This window comes from Melopsittacus undulatus, chromosome 12 (assembly GCF_012275295.1).
Source record: "Melopsittacus undulatus isolate bMelUnd1 chromosome 12, bMelUnd1.mat.Z, whole genome shotgun sequence".
In the NCBI taxonomy this organism is placed as follows: Eukaryota; Metazoa; Chordata; class Aves; order Psittaciformes; family Psittaculidae; genus Melopsittacus; species Melopsittacus undulatus.
Genome location: NC_047538.1, coordinates 22,957,835 through 22,985,707, shown reverse-complemented (window position 1 = coordinate 22,985,707; position 27,873 = coordinate 22,957,835). Strand labels below are relative to the sequence as shown.

The window sequence follows — 27,873 nt, the reverse complement described above, 5'->3', positions numbered from 1 at the left end:
TAATCTAGGCTCGGCACGGCATAAATGTACAGGAAGATGCATATGATAGTGAGGATTAGTTAGTTCTCTTCCAGTCACTTTCTCCTATTTTCCATACGGAAATTTCCCAATCTTACTTTTCAGGATAAACTCAATCTTTTTAAAACTCTCATTCAGACACGAATGTAACTCTTCACAAATAAAAATGCAAGCAGCTAACAATAGATGGGAGTCTCTTGGGTCTGAAGGGTCTACATGGCTACTGCTGCACTTGCACCAGGCACTGCAGGCAGGCACATGAACCAGGTCCATGGAACTCCCACTTCTGGGCACTATTTTGTATAACTTACTTTACCTGTGTACAACCCGGATGATGCAAGAGAAGAAAAATGCTAATCTCCAGCCCTTAATCTTCTCTGATTTAAGAAAAAATGAACCACCCTGCTACAGAAGAATCTTGACTCCTCATGCTCTTATGTGCCCAGATAGCCAAGAAGGCCAGCAGCATCCTGGCCTGTATCAGCAACAGCACAGCCAGCAGTGATCATCCCCCTGTACCGGGCACTAGTGAGGCCATATCTGGAATCCTGTGTTCAGTTCTGGGCCCCTCACTACACAAAGGACATTTTGGTGCTGAAGCAGGTCCAAAGAAAAAGTAAAGCTGGTGAAGGGTCTGCAGCACAAGTCTCATGAAGGCCTAAGGGAACTGGGGTTCTTTAGCCTCAGAAAAGGAGGCTAAGAGGAGACCTTACTGCTCTCTACAACTATCTGAAAGGGGGTTGCAGTCAGGTGGGGTCAGTCTCTTCTCTAAGTAACAAGCAATAGGACAAGAGAAAATAACCTCAAGTTGCACCAGGAGAGTTTTAGATTGGATATTAGGAAAAATTTCTTCACTGAAAGAGTTGTTAAGTGTTGGAACAGGGACGTCACCATCCCTGGAGGTATTTAAAAGATGTGTAGGTATGGCACTTTGGGGACATGGTTTAGGGGTGGACTTGGCAGTGCTGGGTCAACAGTTGGATTTGATAATCTTAAAGGTATTTTCCAGCCTAAATAATTCTATGATTCTATGTTTTTTTGTAAAGCATCACTAAAGTATCTTCCTAATATAATTCCAGTGCAACTATTTGCATCATCTAGCTTGAACAGAACTGGTACTTTGATGTGCAGCGTTTTCATTCTCAACCCCAGGATTTAAAAGTGTCAAAGATGCCACCAAGTGTTCATCACTCACAACCTGTTTCTTACCAAAGTAATCTGTTTTAAGTATCTTAAGTCTTCAATTTTGATACTTCTACATTTTTTACATCGAAGTAGAAAATTGTTTAAAGCTTTATAAAGATCACCCAACTTGTGACATAGAAGGCAATAAATAAGATTATATATTCTTTTGGTACTTCTGTAACTATCCAGATTTAAGAAACATGAAGATGATGCACTTATCCAGAAACAAATAAAAAAATCTGAAAATCAGTGTATTTTCACTTTTTCTACACTTGGTATAATATTAAAAAGAAAGAAAAAACCCTATGACTTAGAAGCTTTGACCTACAAAACTTGAAAAATCTCCCTCACTGAAAACCACTGACAACTACACTCTTTAATTCTCTTACATGCTTTTTGCAATAGCCCTGTTTCATAAGAAGATGGCATTGTCTTTCATCAACTGTTCAGGAGCAGAGAGTTGGGATGCAATAGACAAGGCAGTTCTCTTTATCCTGTGTCTTCCCATACAACTTATTATTTTGGTTTCTATGGTCTTTGTCACTTCAGAAGACTGGTTTAGACTTTTACAGTGCCCCACTTTGTCCCATGCAAGAAGGAAACAGTTCTAGAGTTTTATAAGTAGTCTGAACAGTGTCATGCAATGAACTCAGGTTAGCAATCTATTTAATGAATTGAAGGTAATCCTCTATTTTGAGAAGCAGGCTAAAATTCCATACCTTGTTATGAAAACCCTCATGTCTTTTAACCATCTTTAACTTAAGTTGTTGTCTTAAGGTAATTTGCATTTGCATGATTTAATAATAGTAGCAATTTCAACCTTTAACAGTCCATGGACCAGTTTTATCTACCTACTTAAATGTCAGATTAATAGTAGTAATCCTTGCAGGAGGGACAAAAGCATATTGGAAGAGTCAGAAAGTGATTTGCAACCTAATGAAAGGGCCATTCTGGCCCAACTTCAGCCCCTGAGAGCACTACAAGAGCTGAAATGCAGCAGCTTGCTGACGTATCCTCCCTTTGTCCTTGACGTTCCACTATGTGAGCCAAAGAGGCCTAGGCCAGCTCGTTTGCCTGCTGCAGAAATACAGGATTCTCACATGTTCATAAAGTAAATGGCAAAGATCTCTCAGGTCCTTTTATCTAACAGAGTTCCTTTATAGCACTACATGTTACATTGTATGGCACTTCACAGTAAAGATGGTGGCAGCCACAGTAGCACTCTTTTCTGAAGTTCTGAATAAAGGGTTTCAAATAATTTTTCAGATGAGTAAGAGACATTTACTTTCCTGATACTAGACTGGTTTTCTTTGATTTATCACATTATCTCTTTGGAAAGTTTTTACTCTTAACATTATTAAAAAAAATAAAAATCTGAAATAATCAGTTTGGAAACCTGCAATGTACCTTCTCTCATACTCCATATGGACCACTATGATAAGACCAGTCTGATACATCAGCTGCCTTAGCATGTAGAAACCAATTCTAGCATAAGTTACCCTCCTGTCTCAAGTTCTATTCTCTTCGTAAGAGCCTTTTAAAAAAGATTATAACAGAGACCCACATCTCTCAGTGTTTTGCAGGTATGGATTAATAAACTCTTTGTTCAGTATTGCAGGTAAGTCCTTTTATAATCAATATAAAGAAGGATAAAATGTGATACAGAGTATGTACCCTGTATAAGAAACTGAAAGAAGAACCCAGTGAGAAATAAAATACCGCCATTCTAATTCAAACCTTGCTCCTTCTCCTGAATGAATTTTTTTTCTTTCTCAGATCTTTAGCAACATCTGCTAGTCACTGGACAACCCTCCAAAGCCAGACAGGAAAGGCACATTATGGTGCTTGTGGACTTACAGAACTGACTATCTTGTCTCCTTACAGCATTGGATTCTTTGTTGGTGATGCCAAAATGGAGAGCATGCCCTGGTAGCTTCACATTAAATTCTGCTCTCACCTGTTCTAGAATAAATCAATACCTACTTGAATTTCACTAGTATCCAGCAGTTTGGGTCAAAAGAAATCTGACTTCCATGATGCAGCTCCTGCAGTAGATTTGAACTAAAATCTAGTAATTCAAAGTTTTCCATCCGTATATGGTAGGTATATGATATTCCCCATAGGTATATGTTATTCCTCAATATATAGTATGATATATTGAGAAAGTACCAAATCCACTATAGCTTTGTGGTTTACCCATTCTCAGACTTTACCCTGGGCATTTGCTAGAGGGCACAGTCAGAGACAGGGTAACATGCTAGATAGACTTTTGCCCTGACCTACATATCCAAACCACATTCCTGTATTCTTAGGTACCACAAATGGGTGATATGGGTTTAATCACTGCTGTGTGTTGCTCTTGGACGTTCTCCATCTGGCATTTTAAGGGCATGATGACAATCACACATTCTCTGCAGCAAGCATGAAAAGTGAGAAATTTAAATACCATTGTTTGAAATGTTACTTATTATTTCCAGATCACAAAAAAGAGATGCTTAGTGTATCTCACAAGTAAGAGGCACTAGAGAGACTGACCCAGAAGCTAAGGCAGGCATGTCAAGTTTCACAAAACAAAGGTCACGTATAGAGTTGGTTCTGTCCAAAAGCCACAGCTGATGTATTTGTAGTGCAGCTTGTAATTCATTTGATGACACTAAAAACTAATGTAGCTGGCTCACAGAATCTCTATTCCAGGATGTCAGGCTGCAGGACAAGAGAGACTTGACCAGCCTGTGTTTTAGGACAGAGTATCTGTAAGCTGTTTAAGCCTCACATTCACTCACAGGCTAAACCACAGTCCATCCTCACATCACAAAACCCAGTATCTGTACTGGGCTGTGTTTCCCATGCCAAAGCACAAGACTGAATCAGTCTGGCTTAAATACACAAACTGGCAGCACGGTACAGAGTAAGACACACAAAGCTGTCCTATACAGTGAAATTATACCAGTATGAAATATGGTGAGGAAGTGTTACATTTAGATCACTTTCAGATGTCCAGACTTTATTTTATTTTTTTCATATTTAGTTTTATTATTTGGAAATTATTGAAACAAGGTGGGGGAAAAGACCCACTTAGTATGAAGTACTTGTTTCTGCATACAGAAGTGCACAGACAACAGCATGGGTTAACTATAATGGTATAGCATTACTGGAAAATGCCTCTGTGTACACAAGCCCATTGTCTAACTTTGTGTTTCCCTGTCTTTAAATCAAGAACATTCTGCTTTATGTTAGTGAGTGGGAAATGCTCAGACATTGCAGTGCTAGAATATACTGTTACTCCATGAGAAAGTAACTAGAAAATTCAGACATTTGGGACAAATGGGACACATAGCCCTTTCAAGACTGATTGCAAGTTCAGTACACAAAATAGCCCAGTTTTGTTAATCTCCTGTTCAAGAGCACAGAACCAGTGTTACATGTTGCACACATTAGGCAACCAAGTATACAGAATCAATTCAAAGCAGCTGTTGAAGTTCAGACATTTTAGGGGAGCTATAGGGTGAATTCCTCCAACTATACATTTTCTTTTCTTTTCTTTTTTTTTTTTTTTGAAGGGGGAATGCAAAGGAAGAGGGAATGAAAAATTGATACTGCTCTGTGCTCCAGATGAAAGAACAAACATAATTTTATTTTCTGTAATGACTGCACTGGATTCTGAAATTAAACCCAGCGGGTAAAAAGATCCTGCGCAGATTTCAAAAGAGATCATGTAGTCTGTCCATGTGCTAAGGCAGGCACATTTTTTAAGCCCTGCCATGTTCTGTAAAACTGAAAAAGGGTTATCCCTGTGAGCAGTCTGCTTTTCAAAGCTGTCTGTCTCCACCTACTCCGAGTTAGTGGATATTCCAAATAAATGTCATCCTAACTCTAAATGTCATTTCGTGGTGCCTCCCTCTAACTTTAGAAGGAGAAATCCCGTACACCCTGCATTAAATATTATTAAAGCTCAGCATTCAGATAGCATTCTTTTTTTTTTTTAGCATTTCAGCAGAGCCAGACAAAAAAAAAGCCCACAAGACAACAACAAAAAAACCCCCAAACCCAGCCATATAAATAACTGAATATAATCCCCAGCACAGATTTTAAACCAACTGAACTGAGCATAGCTAACCTTCACTCTGAACTCACTCCAGCTGCAGGTTAATGAAGTTAATTGCAGAGCACCTGGTCAGAGCCTCAGGTATATGAATCATCCCCACAGCACACCTTTCAATCTTTTATTCTTAGGTAATGCCCTGGGGCAGCTGACAGTGCCTGTTGAAGCTTTGTTCCTGGTGGGTGTGCCAATACACTGTCAGAATTCCCTTATTATATGCAAAAGGCAGGTTGTACTTTAAAGTGTATGTACGGATCTCCAAGGATGGGGTTTGAGGATACGCTGTCTCCAGCAGCAATACCGACCTAACACGTACCTACTCTCCCTCCAGAGGAGCCTCTGCTGGATGCTGCTGCTCCCAGGCTAGCTCACATTCCACCAGTTTTGATAACACAGCTGTTTGTGGGGTTGTGCTGGGAGCAGGATCGGGAAATTGAGTCATCTTAAAAATCAACCCCAACAATATTTATATGTTTTTAACACCAAAACAAGGCATAACATTAAGCTAGTATTGATTCTGGAATCATCACGTTCTCAAATGGCAGCCTGTGAGTGTGGATAAAATAATATGTATATGTATTTGCATAACTATGTACTTTTATTTGTATGTATTTGTAAGACAAATATTTTTTTGTGTGTCTATGTACATACACATCACTTCAGACCTCCTACAGTACCTTCTCTTAAAACCAAGGCAGTCCTCCTTAGTTTGGTAAGTTCTTTTATAACTAACTAAATTGCATAGCCTTTACCCATGGAAAGCCTGTTCTTGGACACAGATTTATTCATAAACATCAAAAGTAAATAGGCAAACTGAATTAACTGCTTACCTGAATACTAGAGTGCATATACTGCATGCACATAACAGGTACAACCATGTGTGTTTTATAAATAAATACCTATGTGCACATGTATCAGGCACTGAAATGCCTACAGGGTCTTTTGGTACGGGTGAACTACTTGTGGATACTTGTAAGTTCTTGCTAGTCTGGGATTGATTATGTCCTGCTATTAAAGTGGTTTGCAGCTTTAAACTGGTAAATATAATTTTAAAAGGGTGGGACAATGTTTTGAAAATACTTGATCACTGTCTTATCTTGCACAGACATAACTAAGTACAATCTTGTCACATATTAACTGAACTACGTTTCTTTACACAGGTTTAATGCAATTCTTGTTACATGACATCCTTCAAGTATAGGTTATACACAGCTAGAGATCTTGAAACTAAGGGCTATAAGGAAGGTTAGTGGAGAAAAAGTTTCAGAGAAGGCAAATGAGCTATGCTGAAAATGTACTTTTTGGCACAAAATTAATGATAGTTTGTACAAGAAAAGTATAAGAATGACAGTCTGGAAATTATAAAACTGCCCTCTCTTTGAAATACTGATTTGTTTCTTTGATGTGTGTTAGCACAGAAGATTAGGTTACTCCTTAAATTACACACAAATAACAATCAGACATTGTCACAACAATCTTGATGTTGTCATCTTTTCCATTATGCCATTCCACTACAGTTGTTGGCAAACTACCACTCAAATATCAAAGTACACACTCATAACGATTATGATTTCAAGCTACTTATTTTCAGTCTGCCTGATACTCATTTTTGGCCTCTCGCTTCATTAAATATCTCCATATAATGGGTATGTTGCAAGGGTAAAATACTAAAATCCTGATTTCATAGCATTTGATGTTTGCTTTGTCCAAGCGCAATGAGAGAGCAAATGCAAGGGAAGTGTTGAGCTTCGTATTGTAAACCTCTGCAGGCAGGAGCCTTCTGAGAAATGGGGCTGCTGGTCTTGCAGATAAAAAAAGACCAAATTTGCCTGCATGGAAATCAACATTAAAACTCCTGCTGGCTGATGGAAAATCAGGACTTTGTAGCTGGAGATGTCATATTCAAATGCAACTTTGGAGCCTACCGTGAGACCACACCTCAAAGGCAAGTGACAGATCCAAAAGGGCAGACCATTCAGATATCCTTTCAGGCTATAGGTGGGTGCCAGTATATAGAAACAAGAATTTCTATCTGTTATGCCTACTTTAAGATGTAGTTACCCTTGATGACCTGTAGGAAGACTGGTGACTTTATCTTAAGGTGTGGCAAGATTTAAATAACCTAAATAGTTTCATAGAGTAGTTAGCATGGGAAAGGACCTTAAGTTACCTGTATTTGCCATCAGTCACAACACTATAATCCCATCAATATTTAAACAATCTGAGGTCATCACGGTGTATCTTCCCCCTTTGTAATCAGCATTGGCTTCTTCAATAGGGTGGGACACTTCATATATTGTAATGACACAGATGTGCATCTACCTTGATGTGACAGGAGAATCCAAATCATGCAATTTATCATCTTAAATGATAACATTTACTGTAAATTAAGTTCATCTTTCTGTAAGGGTCTGAGCAAGGTCTATGCATCACTTGAATTCTTTAAGTAATGCCTAAGTGATGCACAGTAGAAAATTCCACAATGAGAAACAGGGTTCCTCTTATATCCTGTCTCTAGAACAGAATATTTTAAAGTCAGAAGCAATTCAAAGTCCATGACACAACTGGGAAGTTGCTCCAGCATCCCTAATTTTGCACGGTTACAGTTCCTAGAATCTAGTCTAATGCTTTTGATGTTTCCACTGTCCTTGGCTTTAGCTTTATTAAAAATTCAACTTTAAATTCATTTAGATGATACTTTATGGTATTAGAATAAATATAATTTTATCATCAGTTTGGTTACTTCTCATTTTGCTTCTCCATGTCAAACAGTGAAATAATATAGTTACCATAATCTCCCTATTTCTACTGGTCCCAGGTATTCCTGCAGAGTCTTTCTTCCAATTGTAGATCAAGTGCTCACAAAAATACTCCGTAAAAGGTAAAGCAGAAAACAGACACATCCCTTCTTGACTCTTACGATGAGCGCTTGCTGACATAGGTCATAAACTTCATAGCGTTTATTCCAGATTAAAGCCTGCTACTATGTAGTGGGGATTATCTTTCACAGGAAAGGAAAGAGGAATGCTTGCTCTTGTTTCTATAGGTCAGTTTGATTTTATTAATATTTAGCTGATATTATAGTGTTTGGGGCTTTTTTCTTTTTCTTTTTAAAGAGGGAAAGAGTGAAGTTCATCTTGCTCAGCTTCTAATCTCTTGCCAAATGAGTTAGCTAGAAGCATTTCTACTGACAAAATACAGTCTAAGCTGTAGCAGTTCTGACTCATCTGTTGCTGTCCAGTCCCCTTTGAGAATGTTTATTGTAGCCAAGGCAAGTTTTGGTCCAGAGTATCTATTAATCTTCCCTATTAGTGGAGATACTTCTTCAAGCCTGGGATCTCACTGCCTTATGAAATGGTAGCACAGGAGAAACCCACCCAAGCTTATGCACTAAGGCAGGTAATCAATCAACGTGAACAACAGTGCCATACAGACAAGATTTAATAAGAAGAATGAATGGAACCAGCTAAGCCCCCAGGGACAGATGAACCTACTTCTCATTTTCTGTTTATTAAAACCATTCATATCAATTTGTCATGTGGAAGCGTTTAGTTCATTCAAGCACAAGTGTAATTTAAAAATCCTATTAATAATACTTTAAAATACAGACTGCCAAATTCTTTACACACAGGTGATAAGGGAACCAGAATAGCAACTTAATGTATCTAATTCCAATCTCAGTGCAACATTTACTAAACAATGGGTCAAACTCACTTGTTCTGCAAATTCTCTGAAGCTAACTGTCACAGAAGTCATGAATTCAGGAACACTCATCCATTCACTGCCCTCCAAAGGCCTAATGTGAACTTCTCTGAAGTTGTTTTTTTTTTTCCCCTATGAATTTCCTGAGATTTATCTTTCAATTTGCTCTAACTGGTTGTGAAGTGAATTCAGGAAACTTGAAAGAGTTCCTAGAAATTCAAAAAGCTTTTTTTTTGTCAGGAGTAAGAAGCATCTTTCAAGCTCTTCCATTAGCAAGGCCGAAGGATAGTCATTATGGCTGAAAGAAACTTGCTGTATTTTCATACCTACTGCAGGTCTCTCTACCCAGGGCACCAAAAGGAGTCAAACCCCAGACCTGCTCTACAGGGCAGGATTATGTCAGGCCATGAACAGTTGTAGATGTTGCTCTTGGGAGAATTGTCTTTCCAAGACATTTAATTGCAAAGTTTATGCAAAAAAAGAAAATTGCTAGAGAGCAAGCCCTGTCACCCTGTTTCCCTGCATTAGTCCTTGTGCAAATGTATGTATCTTTATGAATTAGATAACATTTGGCTCAGAGTTGTACCTGTCCCTGCAGTGAATTGTGCTTTTAGGCATTATCCAAAGCTTGCCAAAAGGATAGTCTCTTCATTTACTGGAACTACCTATAATTCAGGCCCTACATGTCAGGATAAGAATATGACAAACGTCTGTTTGTGGACTTTGGGAGTATAATCACCAAAGCAATTTGAGATGAAAACCAGACGTTTTCCTGGTGTGGCCTTGCCTTTGCCTTACCCTCTTACATTCATCACCAGTAAGTCAGACACTTAGCCCTGGCACAACATACATCTTCACATATGTAATTAGTATCACACCTACAGACTCTGTTTCTTTTAAATAATCCTTTGATGAATGCTAGAGATATTAACCATATTATTAGAAGATGGTGCTTAGAAGCAGCAAAAAACGATATGCTACCTAACTGCTTTGTTCTTTTGAGCTATTGCATGGAAGAGAGAGAAAACAAAACCTTTTCTCTCTTCTAAAAGAATATATAAAATCCTGCTACATATTTGGTGGAATTACTTTAGGTTCAAGTAGGTATTAATAATCTAAGGCAGGAAGGAGAGGAAAGACAACCTCAACCTCTGAAAGTATTCAATAAAGTCAAGGTTCAGGAACAGCTCAATACATGACAGCCTATAAACCTCAAGGCTGGGAAGTTGAACAATGGCTTGGTATGAAATGACCAAACCAGACCTTACTCCTTAAACTAAGAGACTGCAGTACCTGGTAAAGTTTTATAGCCCTAACAAGATCTTTAACAAATTAAAGCCACTGGAATGATGACTTTGTTCTTTCTTTTCAAGCTGCCCACCTTTCCATTCCTACCCAGCAATGCTACTGCCCAATGGATGGTTTTAATTCAGGTCCCAGAATGGTCCAAAGCCTGGTATTCATACAGTAAACCTTTTAAAGAAGAATGAAGGTTTATTGATGCTGTTTAAGTGTTGTAGAAGCTCCACTATGATAAATAAAGATTTCTGTCATTTTTGTCTCTTTGTTATAATTGGCTAAATCTATTGGAATATATTCATAGCTGAGGGAAGACTGGGATCCCTGTGACTGCACTTATATTTGCATTATTTATGTAGCAACAAGAACTAAATAAGGCAAAGAAATAAGACCCTTGATCATCATCTCCTTTGATCATCTTCTCCTTCCCCCAGCACTTATGCAGAGCATACCATAGAGGTATTCTAGTTCATAACTGCAGTTCCACACATCAGTTCCAGGAATACTACACCAAAATTTACCCAACATTTGAAGGTACATAGGGTTGCTACATTATGAGGCTTTACTGAAGGATTATCTCTATCACTGTGACAATACTAGTACCCCATATAATGGCCTTCAAATAGCTGAGCATACACACATACAGTGTAAGTTATCCTGTGTTGCCTCCCTGCCCAGTAAGCAGGTAGTCAACATGCAGTTCAAGCATGAGAAGGAAATGCACCGTATGTAAATATCTTATTAGGCAAATCAGTCTTCACCAGAACTCAATCTAAAGTAGTCATATAGAAAAGATTTGATCAGCAGTTCAGTTTACCCTCAAAGATACACTAACTCTCAGCAGTCAAGGTTCTATCTGCTTTTGCTCTCCCAGGCAGGCAGATGTGCCTGTGCTGTATTTTCCATAACGCTGTGGATGTTCTGTAATTTTCTTTAACTTCCTCTATGAACCTGCTATTTTCTATGGACTTTCACTGTTTAAATTACCAAAGAAAGATGTCCATCAGAACACAGGCAACAGTCCAAGGCAACCTCTTTGCATACAAATATGAGACAGACAGAGCAAGCATTTTCCTTCACTTTGAATTTAAGTTTCAGCTTTAAATGACATTTCATAATAGGTTTTTTTTTTTTCATTCTGTTCAGGATAGCTCTTGGTTTTAGCACAGGCTACAGGAAAAAAGCATATTGGTACCAAGATTTTGCACACTTAAAGGAACGCAAAAGCACATTGATACCCATATAGGGTGTAAGCCATGCTGGTGAACAGAAAGAAAATGCTAGGAAAATCCTTTCCTATTACATGTATGAAGATTTGGGTTTATTTCTAGGTAGTCTGTATTCTGAATTCGTCATCAGGTTTGGCATGTGCCCTTCTATTCCCTACACAGGAGCCTAAGAATCAAACAGAAATCCTGAGGATGTTGCAGTTGAAATCAGATCCACATTTCTTAGGAGCTTTCATGGTCCAGGTGTAAAACCTCCCATAAACTTTAGACATAGCTCAAACAGAGAAAACCCCCCAGTTTGACAAGCTGCTAATCACAAGGCCACAAAGTAAAAAGCAGCAGCTTCTGACATCAAAACACATGGTATTCTTAACTGACACCCATAAAACAAAAATTAGTTGAAACACATTCTTCGAGAGGGTGAAGCTGCATTTACTGCACACCAAATAGAAACCTCAACAAAAAGGTTCCAGTTGCTGAGACTAAACTTGGAAGTTACATTCTCAGAATATCCTCACTGCAGGTTTAAATCTGATTTAATGCACTTCCAGAGGCTCTTCACTGACTTCAGTGATTATTCTCAAAACATTAAACCAAGTTTTATCCTCACAAACCAGAAAATAACACTATCCACAACCAAAAGAAAATGCCAACCCCAGGAGTTCTTAGGGTGTTGCTTCTCATTAAAAGTGTAGAACTGACAAATAAGTTTACAAAACTATGTAGTTTTGTAGTCTATACTAATACTAGCCTACTTCCACTTAGCTGAACATTTCTTCCTGATGACTGGAAACACACACTTTCCAGTGATGAGTTGTCTTCACATTTTCCATAATACATCCCACCCAAAATGGGACAGTGTGCATGCAGACTGCACTGTGGAAATGTATACATTCTCTTACATTCCACTTTAAATTACAAGCAGCTAACAAAGAATGTGTTAATGCATGACAGTTGCTGATTACAGAATTTAAGAGATTGGTGGTTTATAACTGCAGGTTATTAATGTCTATAGCAAATGTATTTGTTGTTCCTTGCCGCAGTTTCCAAGCTCTGAAACAGCAGCACTGTGCAATGGACTATCTTGACGACTCGCAGTGAGAATTAAGTCTTATGACTTGAGTTATCATTAGGAGAACCAGAACTGATAAAATTCTCTTTCCATACATGCAACAATGTCAACACAGAAAATATTTCAAAAACCATTAACCGTGTCTCCAGGTCCAAAAAAAAATGTTTGTTTTTTTTTTTTCCCTATAGCTAAGTCATTTAATTTAATTTAATTTTCATTTCAATAGATGCATTTTCAGTTCATGGTTCTACTGTATGCAAATACCAACACAATTATATTTGCACAATTAGTTGCATGTATACAAAAATAAATATATACACACAATGCTTGAATCATATCTTTTTGCATTTATGTTATTTGAAGCTTGCATATGCTTTGTTTAATGTTGGGTACCTTATTCTTCTGGGCTATATATATGGTAGCCCACGGACCTCTTTTCATTTGTTCAGTTGGTTGAGCTTGAGTGTTTGTTCTTAATTCTGTCTACTCTAACAGATCATCCATTGTATCCTTTGGCACGAATACAGGGAAGAAAGGAACACAAAATATACATTACAGTGGGGGTAACCATGACTTTGGAATTACACCAAATTAATTCCTTTTTTTTAGTGTCTGTACTTTTGTGTCATAATGCACAGACTTTCTTATAAATTAAATTTGTATACGTGCTTGTGCTTGGTTCTTTTTATACCTATATAGCTGTGATTGTACAGAAAAGTCCTCATAAATATAGGGTCCTGTATCAGCAATTGAATACCTGCTGATAGTCAAGCCTCAGACTGTTGCAAAGCAGGAAAAGCCACACCAGTCCTGCAATGTCTTCCTCACTTGAATAACGTCAAGGCTTTACTGGTGGTACATGCATGGGATATAAAATCATGAGTTTTCAAAGTAAAGCAGCATGCCAAGAGTTTGGACTTTGCTCCCAGCAGCAAATGCTGTGCAAGGCCAAGATGTGCTCAGTTTCCACTGAGCAGGTAACAGCAAAGATGCATGGTCCACATTCAAACAGAAGACTGCTGCAATTCAGACCCTCATATTAACATCTTGCCACTACTGAGCTGAATTCAAACATTGTGATAGCAGCATAAGGTTTTATAGCACTTCAGAAAAAGTATTCATTTTCTTACAACCTCCCCTGATACCAAATGTGGTAAGGAAAAAACTAGAGGGGTGAAGCAGTGTGCCAGTAAAAGTTTGTTTTCTTCTGCCAAGGAAACTGCTGGTTTCAAGGCAGATTCAATTAAAAGCAAGGCATGTTACCTTGAGAGCTACTTTGTTTACATTTCAAAGGCCTAGTCCTCTTGTAAGAATGATACTGTTTCATGTAGCTCCTTAATGAAAAGCATTTGTTTGGTATTATACCTCAACAGCAAATTAGATTCTCCCAGGACAGTTTGACTATGTGAGAAAGCCTTTGTGACTGCCCAGACTTTTGTGGTGTCATTAAGATAATGATCCTCACATCTGTACTTTCAAATGCTGTTCTCAAGGAAAACATAAAAATTATTCAGATCTATCACAAATTTAGAGGATTTATCACCCCAAGTGGATTTAGACAACTTATCTGCCCCCTAAATTGCTGAACTCAAAATAAATTATTATAGTGAACATCTTGAAAGTTTTCCTTACCCACTAACTTTAACCAATGTCCCTTTCAGACTCTGGCAGTGTCAAGCAAGCTGCAGTGGCAGGTTGTTTCAGAGGGTTTTGGAAGGGTTCTCACTGTACCAAGAAATGAAAATGACAGAAAATGGCAAGGCAAATGACTGCAACCATGTTAGACATTTCCTGCCTCTTGCTTCTCTCGTATTGTTATTTCCACTGCCAAACCTAGAAATTAAGGTAAAAGTCTACCTATAAAGTTAGAAAGAATTTTTGTTATAATATCCACAGAAAACTACAAGAAGTGCACCTACTTTGAGGAGCAAACTCTTCTGTAATGTGAAATAGCTATAAAATAGTTATATATATGGAAGCTACTAAGGAAGCATTTTAGTAACCATCACTTTAGTGTCTAGCACATGCTAGAAAATAACAATTTACCTATTGAGAGATACATGTGGTGGATGCTGTTGTAGAGCACATGTTAATCAAAAATCCCTTGGTTAAATGATCACTAGAATCTAAAAGCTGCATTATCCTTTCTGATATTACTGGTATGCTATTGCAGTCAAGTTTGGAGTACTCCCTGAATGAAGCATGGAAAACTCATCCCCATACTGCAAATATGTTTAGAAGAAAACACCATAATTATGATTAATTTATACTCAAACCTCAAAATCACTCCAATATTATTCACCACCTACAGAAACTGAACACATGTAAGTTACTTGCCAGCTTCACATTCAGTCCCTGGCCCTGCTAAACAAGGTAATTTTCACCTTGCCAAAGAAAGCCAGAAACACTGTATCCCCAACCAGAAGAACTTGAATGACAAGCGACTCGTATTAGGAATTCCTTGCATTCTATCAGCTACCCTTGATGTGAGATAAAGGTTGTTGATGAAAACAGACAGAATCCAGTTTCAGTCTTCTCTTGGGAAGAGTGAGGACCTTTTTTACATAGGGACCAATGCATTCCTGGCATAAGGCTTTTTACTTTAGTGGAATTATACCAAGGATGAAAACAGGTCATCTTGTTTTGTTCTACATGCTTCATATCAATGATGAAATAAACTGGGTCTCAAAGGAGGGGTGATAAAAAGTCAGCACTCATGCTTTGTTGTGATTTCTTTTAAACTACAAAACCTTCTAACGCTTCATTTTTAAAATCTATTAGTTTGATTTACCATTGACTTATGCAACACTCCGTGCAATGACAACTAAAAGCTTTTCATGAAAAATAAAACACTACTTTCTGAAATCATCCAGACCCAGCAAAGCATATGTATCACAGCCCTCACAAAGAAATCATAAGTCACCTGCCTTAAGTACTCAACTGGAAGGAGGAAAAAACATCAAAACAACAAAGGCTTTCTAATTATTCTGGAATCTCCATGTTTGTATGCTTGATTTATGCTGCTTCAATGAATACTGATTCTCAAATAAATGCTGGGAACCTGTTTACTGCAAATTAGGCCTATTATACAAGGCATTGAAAGATAGGTTTTGGCAATATTCAAGGAGAGCAAATGGAGCTGGATATTTGTGTTATGATTCTATCCTGGTCTGAACCATAGTTTTTTGTAACCTGAACATCTCTTTTGTGCTATTCCAAATATATTAATAGTGCTCTACAGTAATGGTTGCAAGTGCTGCAGTCACACTATCACACAGAGTCAGCGATATTGCTTTGATCACCCTGTTATTTGGGTTATTTTATGACAGTTTTAAATGGCTGAGAACTGCACAGAGATGCCTCAATTGTATCATTAACCATAAACAGCAACTACATGTTAACATTCTGTAACTACCCCTGAACAATGTAAACAGGAAGATGGTGCTGGAAACTCTTATTGAAGATTTCCACTCTTCTTGCAGATACAGTTTGAACGATCCAGGTCACACACACAAATTAAAAGTGCCAGTCAGGAGTTTTCACTGTTGTTGGACCAAAAGAATGGACATTTCAGCAGTTCTTACAGAGGTTTTATGTCATTACCTTCAATAGAACTATATGTGAAGTATCACAGCATTTTCATTTAGTTAAACTCCCAGTGATGTCTGACAATTGTGGTGCATTTTTATTATTAAAAAGATAATCTCTATTAAATATGAACAAGAGCATTATGTAAGTAAAAATAAACTTTAGAGATCAGAAATAGTCCCCTCCAAATCAAGGTAGTCATGATCCATTCTTGTACATCTAGAAACTAATTCTACTCTAGGGATTGGCCAGAAATTTGGCCACTGAGGCAGAGTTTTAAAATGTTAAGAGAAATTGAGATAACTGGGGCTTACATGATATGTATTGAGAAAAAGATGAAAGTTTTATCGGATGGGAAAGTAGTTTCAAATACAGTCCATAACCAAAGCATGTGGATTTGATTATGGCTTCTTTGTCCATATACAAAACACACTCTAAAGTATACCCTGGTTTCTTGATCTCTTAACTTATTCTTGGGGTTCACCTGCAGACTCCATCACCCTCAGACCTCTACCCACATTTTCCAGCTTCATTGCCTGACTGCTCCCACACCTCCCTTCTCTCTGCCCCTACAACATAATTTGCCACTGCCACAAATCAGAATTACATTCATTTTACTGAGAAGCCTAAAGTCAGTCAGGTACATTTAGATCTGTTTCCAAATACTGTGTGCGGAGGTTCTGGAAGTACAGCAAGACATCCCTTTGGAATGTCTATTGGCTTATCTGACTTCAATATGAGTTTTAGTGACCTAAAGCAACAAAGAGAACCCATTTCCTACTGTGTGTCCCAGCCAGTTTGATATAATCTAGAGAGCAGACCAAGTTGTGTCAATAATTATATTGGATTTTACTGAAAAGAAACCTCTACATAAACAACAGAGCAGATCAGATGAAAACACAGTAATCTGAACAAATGTTTTCAGTACTAGAAAGTGTAAGGTGAGCAAATTGCTGCCCTCAGGACAAGGCGAAAATCCCTAGCCCCCCTTTCCAAAGCAAACAAATAGTAGTGAAATGTAATGTGATGCTCATTTTCACCAAGAGAAAACATTTTGCCAGTCACCTTTGTTTTTGAGGTTGCCTTAACATTGTTTTCTTGTAATGTGATACTAAGAACTACCCTCAGTAAGGACCTTAATGGCTCTCAGGGGAAGGCAGTTGACCAGTAAGTGTACTAACAAGGCTGAGTTATGCTGGAAACTTCAGCCTTCCCCTTGCTCAAAGATGCTCAAACAACTTAGTAAATATATAGCTAGATATGTTTTACTGCTCTTTGGCTGCAACACCCATTTTACATATGGATCAAATGTGGTATTTTTGAAAAGCATTAGTTTCAAAAACAGCAGTGTTCAGGCTTTAAAAACAGTGGAAACTGCAGGATTGCAGTGACTTCTCCCCAGATACCTCAAATTTTAAAGCACTAAAAATTGAGAACTTTTCAAAAATCTGGACATAATTGCTACTTGAAAATCAAAAATCAGTAACAAGAAATAGAATCCAGAAATTTCACAATTCAGTACTTTGTACCATCCAGATTGATAGTGACCAGCTGAGATAGACTGTGACTGTGTGTTGAGGACTATGATATGGGATTTTTTTTTAAGTGAGTTTACCAACAAAGCAAAGCACCACCAAAGCTGGTTACCAAAGTTACAGGGGTTTTATGCTTTGATGAAAAACTACTTCACTTTGATTTCAGAGTTTCTTTATAGCTTTTGAGTGACAGGCAGTCCTTTACATTATTAATAAATGTTTTGAATTTAAAGTCTTTAAACTAAAAGGTTTTTTGGGAGGAGCTTTGAAAAACCTAGAAATAAAGCAACTCATCATAACACTTAAGAGAAGTTCTACCCCCCCCCCCAACTTTAGTATAATATATCAGAGCCATGATTTTAATCACAAATTCTATCTAATGTTGAAATAAATGCCAAGGATAATGACTAGAGGAGTTCTGTCTTTATAAATCTCCCATCAAATGAAAAAGGAAGGTGAATTTCACAAGTGTGTACCAGGAGGGATCACTTCATCCTCTCAGAACAAAACTCAGTCCTGTACAGAGGGTAAATCCAGAGCTTGTGAACTGAGCAGAGGGGAAGAATAACAAACTTCAGCCTGAGAAGCTCCTGCTCTGATCCATGTCTGAGAGCAGCCTGTTTTCCACCAGTGACTGTGGAAGGAGTGGAATAATTCCAATCTCCCAAGCTAAAAATAGCCTTTGAAAAAAAACCCAAAAACCAACACTTAACCTGGTGCAATGTCTAGCACCAGTGGAAAAGCTCTTCCTGAACTGCACAGAAGTAAAATACTGTATGAAGACTGTGAGATAATGCATCTGGCCCTAGGGAATTCCTCTAGATCTGCTGCTATTTTCTTTTATTGATCTGAATTCCTTTACTCATTAAGTAGATAGGCTTAGTGCAGTAAAGAGTTTTCTTTTCCCTTAGGTCACAAAGCAACAATAGATCTACTTCTGCTGCAGCCTCTCAACACCACACAAAATCCAAGCAGCTATATTGGCTCAGACTGAGATCCATGCAGCCCAGCATCCCATTCAGCTCTGTGTAACTGACTCTCCCCTAGGCACAGCCAAACATATACAGAGCAAGACTGATCTGCAAAGCAAAACAGATCAGATTAAGCAAACAAACCAGAATTCTGTGGTCCAAAGGTAAAGAACACCACATTTTTAATGAAGCAACATATAGTTACTGCAGGAATGTCTTTAGGAAAGTAGGAAAAATGGGAAGGCTAGCCAGCAACCTAATCAGTTGGGGGCTGGAGAAAGGGGTAATAAGAGGCTGCTCTGTGAAGTAAAATGAAAGAACAGGCAGAGAAAATTAAAGCCAGTGGTGAGACGTAGAGTTTTGGAAAAGTTAAGCAAGAAGGCTCAAGGGCCAAGTGTGTTTAAATGGCTTTGTGTAGGTGAATGGAGAGAAAACTGAAGTTGACCTCAAAGCAGCCCCACTCTTTCTTCTGTACTCTTAGCTGTTGCCATCCAACACTTTATTGGGAAGAAAAAAAAAAAGACAGGAAGGGAATGAGCCTGCTTCTGTCTCAACAAGGGAGAGGGTGTGAGGTGGAACCAAAAGCCCTTACTAATGGTGTTTTCACTTCTGCAGTTATTAAAAAAATGGGTCTGACAACTGCATTGTCAACTATATATACCTAACTTAACAGCTTCCTTGGTTACAGCAAAAGTAATAGAAAGGAGGAAACAAATGGTGCCTGAGCAGCTGGTCTCTTCTTGCCCAAGGGAGACAACCTGGAATCCACCAGTCTGTGCTCTGCATATGCCTAAAGCACCCTCGTGCATTCAGACTGACATCATTCTTGATGCAAGCATGCACAGACATATATAGGTCAAACAGAGGTGTCTGAAGTGTCAAGAAGAGAGATTTTTAATACAGAGATTATGCCATCTAACTAGCAATGAACTTTGCAAGAGCACCCTCATTTCCCAGTCTCACAGTTAACGGAGGCAGTACAAATCACCCTTGCTTAACACCCAGTGTACGATCATTCAGTATGATATCACATCAGCAAAGCTCACTTACATTTTCTGCTTTCAAAGGAAATTTCTACTTTGTCTCATTTAGGGTTTCACCCTGAAACTTCTTACGTATGAGCAGCAAAATTTGCAAATCATTTGCATGCCATAAGTGTGAACAGTAACCAAATGTCAGAGCCCATTGCAAAGTCCTTCACGATAATTATCAGTAAAAGTGTTTTGGTTTCAAACAAGCAATATGCAGCAGCAATAGCATCATTCACGTTAAAACCATGCCTCACTTTTAGGAAGAGGGGTGGCATTTGACATACAGGAAGCTTACATTTTGGGAACATAAAATCTTAATGTATGGTAATAAATATAATTTTTAATCATATGTTTTGTTTCATCGTAAACTGACAGCAATGAGTGAATTAACCAGACCTCTCTACCTCTTTTTACATAACTCTCTTACTAGTTAGAGTATTTCACCTTTCATAACACAAGGGTTTTTTAAGCACATTTTAACTTAAAAGAGCTTTAGTGTTTATGCAGGGTTTGTACAGATTGATCTGCAGTAATCTATCTAGAGTTCTTTGCCTTGATGAGAGATATTTGAAGTGGTCCTTACTGTATTCTGATGCTTCACCCATTGCATAAAGAGCTACTTCTGAAAAAGCCCATGATGTACTGGGCTAAACATCAAGAGCAATTAGATTTAGCAAAATTATTCAGAAGAGGCCCAAGATCAAATAAACATTGCTTTTCCACAGCAGAGGGGAACACTCTCTTACTTTCTGCCTAACAACAAGGTACTGACAGCGGTGTTTCAAGCGGGATGGGGCCAGACTTTGATCTCAGCAGGGGGGCTAGTGTTAACCACAACTGTGAGCTGCCTTAAAACCCACAGGTCAAGCAGGTATTTTTAGTTCTATTCTGAAGATATAGAAACATACTTTCTCTTATTTCAACAACAGGTCTATTTATTTCGGGGCAGGAAGGGAGCAGGAACTGCAGACAGATGTATTGAGATAAAACCAAAAGATACTGAATATTTATACATTTGGAAAAAATAGAACAGTTCCTGTGTGACAGAATGCCTCCCACCCATTTTAACAGCTCTATCCCTCAAAAATGAATAGGCAAGAACTAAAGAACAATGCTTCTCAGCTGCAGTCCTGAACATTACAGTAAGACTTTAAATTGTAGTATTTTGGATAATAGTTGCAGATCATTTCGGTACTCACTGAAAGAAAATAATCAATCTAATTCAGCATTTGAAATACTGCCAGGGTGGGAGCAAGCTATTGATTAATCCAGCACACAAAGATGCAGAAAAAATGTGAATGGAGACCAGTTCTTGAAAGTATTGAGCTTCCACTGCAGATACGTATAAGTCAGGTTTAATAAGTCAGCCCCTAATGACCAAGCAAGAATTGATCCCACTGCCCTAGGCAGTGGTCATCCGTTTCTGTTCTTCCAGTCTTAAGTCCAAATAGACACAACAGTTTATGAAAACACATACATAATTTAAGTCTGTATCACTGTGTGATGCAGTATGCAAGGCAGATGATCAAGGTTTTCTAATGCTGTCAATTTATAGGGAATAAACTAGAAAGAAAGACAAAGAAAACCAGAAGAAAGTGATAGAGCAGAAGGAAGACTGGGAGAAGGAAGTGGGAGACAAAGAGGTACCACTTATGTTCTCAGTCTCCTCCCTGCAAAGAGCTGAATGCAAAGGATTCTGGCAAAATCTGCACTGGAAATAGCCTGCATGTGGTTATGGCCCCAAGCCTGCAAAACTTGCACACGAGATTCCCACCGACTTGCATGGGAATTTTGTGCCTAATCATTTCAGTGTCTGACCACAAAAGCCATAATTAGAATTAAAACACCAAGTGAATTGTTAAATACCCAGAACATTGGCACCAAGATAATACGCTTTAGCTTCAGACTGAATACATGACATTTACATCTATATATTATCTTATGGAATCCTGGGCATTTTAGTAAATTTTAATTTTCTGCACAGAAAGAATAAATTAAAGTTGCTCTATGTGGGGGTAGTAAGGATATTACAAACATATATTTTACAGCAATTTGCCCCCAGACACCCACTTACCCATGAAAATTGTTTTTATTAAGTACAGCACAAACCATAACTTTTCCCTTGCATTTATTATAAAAGCTTTATTTCCCTTTAATGTTTGATCTAGCTGTAAAAGGCAAAAATGTTTTGTTAGTAAGCCATAACCTTTGACAGCCAACAAAGTGACTAAATTTCCTACAAATGATTTTAGTTACTCTTTTGTTTACCAGTGTGCTTGTTTCCCATAATTCCCCTGGGAATTTATAATGTCCCTGTGCAGATGTTCAATGTTAAAATTGGGCAACATTCAGCAGAAATATCATCAGTGACACAACACTTTAACAAGGAAAGAAAATTAAATAGACATCATAGGGGACTCCCATTTCAAAGCAAACCTTTAAGGATCTGAACGGGAAGCGTATTTTCCATATTACAAGTTCTCATTTAAATTACAGAAGTACACTGACATTTATTTCCTAAGCAGATGAGTTTATCACTAGTTTTGTAATGAGTATCAATGGCAATTGAAATTACAGTTCCTTTCATACCGAGCTTCTTTTGATAAGCGCCTTTTATTTACTCACATTCTCACACAGATTTATTCCAAATAGAACAGCCAACATTTTGCATAAATATAAATTTTTATGTTATCAGAAACAGATGCTGCGATGACACATTTTTGCAGGACAGCATCAACAACCCGTTTCAGCCTGGACTTGTGCCAAACCCTACTTTCCAGTCAGTCCAGCTGTAGTCCACCTCTCTCATGGTTTGAGACCAAATGGATATAACAATAGTCACTGCACCATTCTCATGTTTGCTACTGGCTACAGAAGCTGTTGTAGTAACAAGACTAGTCACAGTGCAGCTCCCCAGACCCAGGGAAACTGTGCTGAAAAGCTTTTCTGTGCTTGAGCAATTATATTCAGCTAAGTGGACAGCAGGACAAAAAGGCAATAGTTGGTTTCTTTTGGTTATTGTGAGACTACCCACTTAGAAATCCCAGGCTCCCCTTAGGACATATGCTCCATGAACCATCACCTCACTAATAACCAGCCACATGGAGACCTAATATAAAGAGTACTGCATAAGATAAAAGCAATCCCACAAACTAGTATCAAGAGGATCAATCTAGGAGTATGCCTAAAAAGTTATGGAATCCAAATTCTGTTCTCAGGTATACACAGGGTAATCCTACTACCTTTATACACTTAAAAATTCAAAGAAATCCAGAAACAGAGCAAAGCACGTCTATATTCTACCAGCTTCACCCAGAAGACAAGTAAAACTGGCTTCTCTACATTCTGTCCCAGAATTTATACAATGTTGATCCTCGCCCAACTCAATAACAGATTACCCAGAAGTGTATTTAAGTAGTTACTACTAGTATTCTACAGGAAAGCTTTGAGGCACATCAAGGTTGATGCTATAAACCATGGACAGTCATGTCACACACAGTATGATCCTTTGCAATTTTTGAGACTGACAGGATACACCAATTAAGTAACTCAATGCTGAATAAAATAATACCCAATTTTCACCAGATGCCAAACAAAACCAGCATATAACAATCTTTTGTGCTCTCTCACCTCTTATTCCACTTGTATGGCAGTGCACCATTTCAGAATCTCTGTGGAAGGTTCAGAAGGATGATCCTCAGTTAAACTCTCCTCAGCTGAAGAAGGTGTTGCATTTGGCTGCAGAACAAACAAACAAATTTAGTGCAGTGCAAGAAACAAAACTTTGAAGTAACTGTCTGATGCAGTCTGGCGTACAACATGCTAAAGAAGTCTCAAATGAAGAAATGCAGGAGTCTATACCTGAGGGGGAAATCAGGGAGTATATACATTGAAGGAATTCACACACTACATTCTTCTTCAAAGCATCATGTACATTTGCAAGCCTTGAGGCTATAATGTGCAGTTTGGTCATAAACATTTTGGTAACGTGGAAAAATCTAGTCTATATCACAGCTACCTTCATTTGCTGTATTGACTGAACTGCAGGTATGAAGCCTGTTACCCTAAGAGCAAACCTCTAGCATAACAAAGATCTCCATGCAATATCCTTAGGTAACAATACACCACACAGTTACCATCACCCCAGTGGTATTTCTCAGCTGCTATAATAATTTTCTCCAGATTTAGAAGACTTTCCTTAGAATTTCTGTAAGTTCTTCTGGCCCTCTCTGTGCTTTTTGCCCTTCTGGAAGTGGACAACCAAGCAAGACACTAAGAATAATGACAAATTTATTAGATGAAGTGGCATATGTTGGAGGAAGAACCCTTCATGTCCAAGATTTCAGTCACCAAACTACCAGCCTTTAGGTTGCTGTACTCCTACAGAGTAACAACTGAACAAAAATTTAAACCAAACTCCTATTCTGTCTTTCCCCAGCAGAGTTTGACCCTCCCAAAGGGGACATTCCTGGGATTTTATGAAGTCCACAGAACTTGGTTTTGATCTTTTATGGAAGTCATACAAATGCTGCTAGCTAAGGGTGGCTCTAAGAGAAATGATGTTTCATACACATGCAAAACGTGCACAACCTCTAATGACAGGGAAGGAATAAATGTAGTAATGCAGCTGCCCCCTCTGCCCTCCTCAACTCAAGCCATCTTGAGAATTTGTTGCTTTCTTAAGTTCCTGCTGTTCTGTCTTTTCCCACCTTCTCCAACCCTTTTATTCAACTGCGTTTTTTTATACATTAAATTCAAATACTTGTTCAAGTCACTGCAGCTGAGGGCAAAATTCCATGTCTTACTGAAGATTTTCTTCCCCTCCTCAGTCTCTCTCCTGAAGGTTCATGTACCCCCAGCTCAAGTCTCCATGCTAAATTCTTATGCTGACAATAAGGGAGCTTTCCCATTTCCTGTTCCTCTTTCCTGTACAGAACCAACATACAGACTCTACAGTGATTTCCATATCCAGTAACCATATTTTCCCCTTCTTTTAACTATTGCCATAGTTGTCAATTATGGGTTTAGTAACACAAGACTATTTCAGCACAGGCAACTAACTGCATGCTTCTGATTGCTCCATTTGGGGCTAGAAACCAGTTAATTCAGCAGTATTGGTGTGTGACACCAATTATTCCATATGGAACCAAAACACATCATATAAATCCAGAATGCTGAGATGAGGGAAAGTAAAAAGGCAGTGGGAAAGCCAAAAAATGATAAGTAGGAGAAAGGGATCAATTTTGTATGGAGGTTCTGATAATGAGCAGACCCTGTATCCGTTACCTTCTCCTGACTGTAAAAGCCGACCTTGACACTAAATTTTTAGATTTTGAGATAAAATGGGGCAACGCTTCCAGGAAAGCAGTTATGAAACTTTTCCCAGGTAACACTTGCATGTATGACATACTGACCTATTACTCTGAATTTAACAGTGGAATTTTCAAGAACAGTGAACACCTTTTAGAAGTTACATTGCACTGCCTGTATTTTAATGAATCAGATCTCAGTTTGTCTAGGTACTTTGGTATCTCAACAGGAATACAGCAGCTGGAAATGAATTCGTGAGCCTACCCCACTGATTCCTTTGCCATAATCCACAAACTCAGATTCTGCATTTAGATCCTTTAAAATAAACTGTCAAGGGCAGAGGAAGGTGTTGAAAACAGCTTCAGAAAGTTACCTTAGATCCTCTTCCACACACTACAATGTATGTACATCTGATGGCTCTAGCAGATGGTGGAAAGTTTGCTTTTTTTTTTTTTTAAGTGAAAAAGAGACAACCAGGCCTCTAACAGACCCTCTTTGATCTCACCTGGGATGAAAGTTATAATCTGTCCCTGAGAATCTCTACAGTTCAAGCTTAAAAGACAAAAGAGAGGAGAATGTGAAAAGAACAGGAAGCAGCACATAAAATAAAGCAAATGGGCTTTGAAAGGCAGGCTGGTTCCCGGGAATAGCAGCGTCTAGTTATGTCCTTGGAACATTGTTTTTTAAAACAGCTGTCTCAGAGATGTGCCAAATCACTTGCTTTTGATTGGGGTGGCAGCAAATGGGACATGACAAGTAGAGCAGAGCCTTGGCCACAGCAAAGAAAACAGCATTTAGAGGCTAGGAAGAAAATGAAAGGTGAAATTGTCCATCCACATGAGAGGGTTTAAAGAAAATGCCTAGAAAGCTGTATTTTACGAAAAAAAAAGTCCATTGGAACAGACATGTTAGCATATCTTTAACTTTGTATTTTCTTTTCCTGCAAACACAAGAAAAATTTGTAACTAGTTATTGTGATTAATAATCCTTAGATTATAGCTAAAAGTAAGTGTAACAAGTTAAAAGGTACTGAAAATCTGTAATAGAAAATTAACAGTAGCTGCTACACATCAGAAGCTGTCCATTAATGCCATCTGGCACAAGCTGCTGATGAGGCTGTCCCATTACCACCCTGACAAACTGCACTGCAGTGATACACTCAGTGCCACGCCTTTTAGCCCCTGTCAACCTCATCCAAAACTAGTCCCCTCAACAGTCAATTGCTGAGCTACAGAAATTCAAATACTGTATTTAACTTTTTTCTTTCTAATCCTGGTGTTTGTGTTGACTCCTATGGTCCTTCTTTCCCAACGTGTTAGCAATAGAAATGCTGCCCTAACAGTTATCTCAATTTCAGCAGCAAGGCACTCTCAGAAAACCCACAGATAAACCTACACATTCTTAACAAAGACTGTGCTTCTTCTCTTATACATAGAAAAGCTTGATATTAACAGTGTTAGGATCTAGCATTTGCGGCCTTGAAAGAGTTTCACAGAAAAGGAATTGCCATTTCTGAGTTTGCAGCGAGACCAAAACGTTCCCAAATTAGTCTAGCTGTATTGATCAGGTTAAAGTATCCAGCCACTGTATGGGCACATCAGCTCCTCTTGAGAGATAAAGGAAAGGCAGCACTTTCTTGGACACATTTTATGTTCACATTTTAAAGTCTGGGGACTCAATGGAGTACATCCATAACCACCTGTGTGTGTCCATCCATTTAGTGTTTCACACCCTCCCAGCTGTCCTCACAATATTGATATACCTGTTGGTTTGGCTTCAAGAAGCACTCTTCCCTTTTGATCATCAGGTAGAGTATCATGCATGCCATCACATGCCTAACTATTGCGTCCATGGCTTTGCTGTATTGGGACATCCAGTTTGTACTTGCACCCTTTACAAATATTACTCGACCAGCCTGAAGATGATGCACACCCACTTGATATCAACACTCAACCAAACCTGTGTTTCTGCTTAACTTAAAAATAAATCAAGGAAAGATCTCTTACATCATTTTCTGTGTCTTTGTGCCATAAGATTGCTCCATATAGAATTTTATCAAGAGAACTTGCATCCAATGAATGAAATATGGAGTGATAGGGCCTGGTTTTAGGTGGGGCTATTCACCTACACTTAAAGAACCATTCAATTACTAGGAGTGTCTAAGTATTTACTTTTCAATTTTCCTAAGTGACACTCAATGTACCACTTTGATTAAGAGACTGGCTCACAATTTTACACTTAGCCAGTAGTTTATCCGTATCAACCATTGAGTGATGGGTTTGGCTTTTCAATACATTTCTGTACAACAAAAGATTTCCTGCTGTCAGTATTCAATATTAGATTTTTTTTTTATTTATTATTTTTTGCTATTTGTATCTAAAATAAGAGTCTCTCCTCTCTGGTTGGTATAGCAAAACCTATTCCTACAGGCCCCTTCAGTAATCAGGTAGTGCTCTCATAGTTCAAATACATCAGCAACCACTTGTGTCTACTACTAGTGTACGGAACCAAATCCTTACCTTGTTCAAACTGGCTTAGCTCCGCTGACTTGGCAGCAGCAGCTGCCTACCCTCATTGAAGATCCAGCTCAAATACTAGAAAGAGCTTCCACTCGATTCACAGCAACTGCTGCATGACAGAATGCATGCAGTATCCAAGGCAAAATTATTTCATCATACCAAACCTCTTATTATGCTTTATAACAGTATAGGCAATTCTGAGGAAAGGACAGAGATATCTAAGACCATAGTCTATGTACCAGAGCACAACTTACAACAATAGTTAAATAGCATAGTGAGTAAAGTCTAAACCAGATAATGTCAATCCTGTAT

The 27,873-nt window shown here is 38.4% G+C and overlaps 1 long non-coding RNA gene across 1 annotated transcript in view; it reads right to left on the bottom strand.

Moving 5' to 3' along the window:
• LOC115945843 (uncharacterized) overlaps positions 1 to 23,472 on the bottom strand; it is a 97,459-nt gene extending 73,987 nt beyond the window's left edge. The window contains exon 1 of the long non-coding RNA XR_004550177.1: positions 23,363 to 23,472. This is a non-coding gene — a long non-coding RNA (uncharacterized lncRNA). The remainder of the gene's footprint in view (positions 1 to 23,362) is intronic.
• Between the last annotated feature and the right edge of the window lie 4,401 nt (positions 23,473 to 27,873).